The sequence below is a fragment of the Euprymna scolopes genome, chromosome 35, assembly GCF_053919585.1.
Source record: "Euprymna scolopes isolate OS-2025 chromosome 35, ASM5391958v1, whole genome shotgun sequence".
NCBI lineage: Eukaryota > Metazoa > Mollusca > Cephalopoda > Sepiida > Sepiolidae > Euprymna > Euprymna scolopes.
The window spans coordinates 75,580,846-75,586,845 of record NC_136516.1 but is presented as its reverse complement, the minus strand read 5'-3'; positions in this window follow the sequence as shown (position 1 = coordinate 75,586,845).

Genomic DNA, 6,000 nt, shown 5'->3' with positions numbered 1-6,000 from the left:
TGGCCAGCGTTTGGAAAAACATGTTCAAAGTGTTTAAAAAAGAATCACTTCAAAGAAGTATGTAAAACGAAAAATGTGGAAAGAATAGAGGATGAAAATAGACAAATTTTTAATGTAAAGAAGGCTAATATACAAAATACTGGATCTAAGGATGGAGATACAAAAATTAAAATCAAAATCAACAATTGTGTTGTTGAAATGCAAATAGACACTGGCAGTGAAGTAACTATAATACCCAGAAATTTGTGGGAAAAAATAGGAAAACCGTTTTTAAAATAAGCAATGTACAATTACATCAGTTTGGTGGCTCGATTATAGCAATTATGGGTTACTTTGAAGGTTCAATAGAACTAAAAGAAAAATATGAAGTAGTACCCATTATAGTTACAAATTGCCAAAAAACGCATCGACTATGTATTAAAAATAAATTCAACAAAGTTGATTGATGAGATAGAAATGGAAAAAACAGGTAAATTAAAAAATTATGAAGTTAGCCTCAAATTAAAAGAAAATACCCCCCCCACATCCTACTACGAAGCGAGAAAAGTACCAGTGCATTTATTACCATTAGTAATAGCTATGTTGCTAAAGTTAATAAAGGAAGATTTATTAGAACCTGCCCCTTCAGGATGAAGTAAATAGGTATCACTTATTGTGGTATTAAAAAAAAAAAGACGGTTACTTGAGAATTTGTGGAGATTATAAAATAGGGGTGAACCATAAAGTTTGTGCCGATTCGTACCCTATTCCGAATGTGGAAGTAGCTTTACATAAACTTGCTGGAATAAAAGTATTTTCGAAGATAGTCCTAAAATCAGCTTACCACCAAATTCCTATATATGAAAATTTTAAAGAAGTGACAACAATAAACACAACTATAGGCCTATTAAGGTGGAAAAGGATGCCATATGGCATAAAAACGGCAAGTGCAATTTTTCAAAAAGCTATTGAAAAAAGTAATAGGAAATGTTGAAAATACCATCTGCTATCAAGATGATATTTGTGTTGGAGATTTAAATGAAGATGATTTAAAGAAAAAAACTGAAAATATACTGAACCGGCTAAGACACGCTGGCATGACAGTTAATACAAAAAAGTGTGTAACCAACAGTAATGAAATATCATTTTTGGGTTACTTAATATCAAAGGAAGGGGTCTCTCCAGATAAAGCGCTAATGGAGAAAATTCTAAAAGTGGCTACACCAAAAAATAAAAAAAGAGTTGGAGTCTTTCTTGGGTTTGGTACATTTTTATAGAAAATATGTACCAAAATATAATGAGTTGACAGAATCATTTGCGAAGTTAAGAAAAAAAAAATGCGGAATTCATTTGATTAGAACACCAACAGAAAGCCTTTGAAAACTTCAAACAGATTCTGTCAAAAAAGGCAATAGTGCAAATTTTTTACCTTAAGAAGGACATAACCCTAACTACTGATGCTAGTGAACATCCCGTATCCAGTATTTTGTCACAAGATGGTCATCCCATAATGTACTTATCGAGGAGATTAACAACGACTGAACACAATATTCTAATATAGAAAGGGAGGCACTAGCCATGGTGTGGACAACGGATAAAGCAAGACAGTTCCTGATGGGAAAAAAATTCTTGTTTAAAAGTGATCACAAACCACTGGAATTTATTTTCAACCCAAGAAAAGAATTGCTGAAAGTTACAACCTTCAGAATATTACGTTGGGCGATCAGATTGATGGCATTCGACTTTGATATTGAGTACGTTAAAGGGAATATGATACCGCACGTTGATGTCTTATCTAGATTGAGGTTTTATAGAGAGGATAAGGGCAAAAATGACGAGGAATTTGAAGACACATTCCTGCACCTTGTAGAAACCGATGTAATATCTGTAGATAAAATGGCTACTGAAACTACAAATGTCCCAGTGTTAAACAGAATAGTGTTGAGGATGAGAGAGAATCGCTGGGGAAATTGTTCAATGGCTGAAAGACCATTCAAAGAAATAAGACATTAACTGACTATAGAAAACGGGGTAATATGTAATGGAGACTTGGTAGTTCCCCCGGAAACACAGAGGAGACAGGTTATAAAAAGTGTACATGATGATGTACATTGTGGAGTGGCAGCTACGCAAAGAAGATTAAAATTGGAAGCATGGTGGCCGGGGTACTCAAGAGATGTAGAGAACTACGTAAAAAGATGCAAAAAAATGCACAGAACTCAGGAATTTCAAACAACAGAAAATATGTGTGGCCCCGAAGAGCAGAACCGTGGAGCAGAGTACACATGGATCATCTCTATGTCAATGACATAGGACTATTATTAATATTAGTAGATGCATATTAAGGTTGGTCTGAAGTGGTGAGAGTACCTGATAAAAAAAGTACCACTGTAAAACAAGTATTAAGAGTAATATTTTTGAAAAATGGGATACCAAGAACATTGGTGACAGATAATGTGCCAGAATTTGCGGATGCTGATTTGCATTATTGGTTAAGAAAAATAGGATGCAGACCTTACAAGACCCTTCCCTACCACCCTCAAAGTAACGGGATGGTGGAAAGGATGGTCCAGACGGTAAAGAAGGGCATAAAAGCATGCATGCAACGGAAGGAGAAAATCGATGCTTTCCTACCAAGATTATTACTAAGTTATAGAACAATTCTGCATGCAGGCAGACCAGAAAGTCTATCTGCCTTAATGGGCTGACAATTTTGTCTTGTGTTAAATATTTCCCCTTTTTCCTCACGTGGTCCTTCGACAATGTCCTGTCTGTATTTCGGATAGTTAATTTTTTTTTTGGTCTGTTGTCGTTTTCTTTATATATATATAAAATAGTTGCCGCGAGCCTTCACAATGATGTCACAACCTAAGGACATCGTGGATGTGGCTATTTTAAAAACCATTGAGAGACTCACTTACAAGGTAAAAAAACTTGGCAATCTGGAACCGCAGTCACGCAGGCACCGACTCCAGACCAACTCCTTACATTCACGCCACTACCGTCGCCACTCAAACAAGCTGAAACTGTGCTTTTATCACAGTCGTTTTGGTATGGAGGCGTGGAAATGCAAAAACCTCTGTTCGTACATAAACCAGGGAAACTAAGGTCTGGGGAGCTGAGCACGGCAGGCTCTTCACGGGATATTTTCAATAACCGTGCCTATTTTATTACAGACTCCCTATTCCAAGCACGTTGCTTGGTTGATACCGGAGCTGCTTGCAGTATCTGGCCACTGAAACTTCTCCCAGAGAAGCCTCCAGTGTCGTCCATCACACTGCAAGCGGTAAATCACTCCCTCATCTCCACGTACTGTCAAATTTCTCATTCTCTGGACTTGGAATTACGGAGAGACTTTACGTGGATCTTAACTATAGCAGATTTACCCTACCCCATACTAGGCGTGGACTTCCTGCACCACTTCAACCTGATAGTGGATATGCGCAGACGTTGTTGTCTGATAGATGCAAATACAGAACTTTCTGTCTCTGGTGTGAAAACAAACACTCCCTCTATCAGCCCAGTATTCTTCATTGCTACTTCAGATAACCCGTATCAGACCACCTTACAATCCTACCCGAAGTTAACAAATTTAAATTTTATGGTAAGCGAACCCACGCACACCACAAAACACCACATCAAGACCACAGGTGCTCCTGTTTTCTCACGCCCTCGCCACCTCCCTGCTGATAAACTTAAGGCAGCAAAGGCAGAATTCAACCATATGCTGCAGCTAGGAATAATGCACCCCTCGTCCAGTCCATGGGCTTCCCCTTTGCATATGGTCCCGAAACGAGATGGAGATTGGCGTCCGACTGGGGACTACCGACGACTCAATGCCATAACGGTACCTGATCGTTACCCAATCCCACATATAAAAGATTTTTCTTCCTCTCTGCATGGTTGTAAGACCTTCTCCAAACTGGACCTAGTTAAGGCTTACCATCAGATTCCAGTGAATCCGGCCTACATACCCAAGACTGCGGTAACGACTCCATTCGGAACGTTTGAATTCTTAACTATGCCCTTTGGTTTACAAAATGCGGCTAGCACATTTCAGCGCTTCATGGACGGAGTAGTGCGCGACTTGGACTTCGTCTATAACTATATAGATGACATTCTCATGGCAAGTGCTTCACCTGAGGAACATGTCACTCACCTCCGCCTACTATTCAAATGGTTTCAGTGATACCAGGTGAGGATTAACCCTGGTAAATGTGTTTTTGGTGCGTCGTCACTAGTTTTCCTGGGCCACATTATCAGTCCAGACGGTATATCTCCATTACCGGAAAAGGTGAAGGCTCTATAAGACCTTCAACCACCCACTTCACTTTGCCAACTAAGGCACTTCCTCGGTTTGTTAAGATATTTCCAACATTCACTCGAGGGCCATCAATTTGTAATCTACACTAATCACCGTCCGCTTACATACGCACTGCGTTCTAAGCCTGACAAATATTCTCCTGGCAAAACGCGCATCTTGGATTTTGTTTCGCAATTCACCAGCGATATCCAACATATCTCAGGTGAGCAGAATGCTGCAGCAGATGCTTTGTCCCGCCTTCCCATTAATTCTCTGTCCTCACCATTGGATATCGACTTGCAGCAGATGGCCTTAGACCAGCCATGTCTGGACACAGTGGATCCATCGTCACCTGAATTTGCAACTTGCAAATTCGCATACCTGCTCGTGTCTACCTCCAACACACAGATCATTTGTGATACTTCAACGGATTCACCTCGACCATTCGTTACATTGACTCATCGTAGAGTTGTTTTTGACACTCCACACAATCTGGCACACCTCGGATGCAGAGCCACAGTGAAGCTGATTACAGCTAGATTTTTCTGGCCAAATATGAGGCGTGATATCACTGCTTGGACATGTTCCTGTGTATCCTGCCAAAAGTCAAAGGTGCACAAGCATATTCGTGCACCCCTTGGAACATTCACCATGCCAGATGCTCGGTTTAGCCATGTGCACATTGACCTGGTTGGACCTTGGCCGGTCGGTCAGGGATTTACTTATCTCTTGACTTGTATAGACCGTTTCACACGGTGGCCTGAAGCCATTCCCCTCACAGACATTTTGGCTGAGTCCGTAGCGCGAGCCCTTATATCAGGCTGGATATCATGTTATGGAGTTCCCACCACCATCACCACTGATCGTGGCATACAGTTTGAATCCCACCTCTTCCAGGAATTCTCCAGGATTCTAGGGATCCAACGTATTCACACTACAAGCTATCACCCTGCTTCTAATGGGATGATTGAACGCTTCCATCACCAATTGAAAGCAGCAATTGAAATGAATGGCTCTCGTCTTCACGAGGCCTCAAGTTTTGACAAGCTTCTGGGCTTGACCATTACTCCTGATCTTAAATGGAACACGTACATCAAATCTGTTGCCAAGGCCGCTGGAAAAATGGTGGGATCTTTCTATCGATCCGGTAAATATCTCACTGCTGATGCTATTCTCTATCTATATAAGAGCCAGGTACGTCCAAGGATGGAATACTGTTACCACATCTGGGCAGGAGCTGCTAGAAAGGACTTGTCCTGCCTTGATAGAGTTCAAAATAGACTTCGTAGCCTCGTAGGAGATGTCCTTTTCTCCTCCTTGCAACCTCTATCTCACAGAAGAGATGTTGCGAGTTTGTCTCTGATGTATCGTTATTTTCATGGAAAGTGTTCGACTGAGCTTCAATCTATGGTCCCCCCTCGCCAAACTTTCACAAGAAACACTCGTCTAGCTGTAAACACTATCAATAATTCCCCCCACTCTTTATCTGTGCCTAAACCTAAACGTAGATTCCATGAACAAAGCTTCTTTCTTAGAACTGCACGCCTGTGGAATTGTCTTCCGTTTTCCTGCTTTCCGGCTGACTACAATATGGTTGTGTTCAAGTCTAAAGTAAATAAGTTCTTGATGAGCCGTTCGATATAAGTTATAAAATTTACCAAATTTTCATTACTAATGATTACTATATTGTCCAATTTCTACTGTACACTCTTTAACCC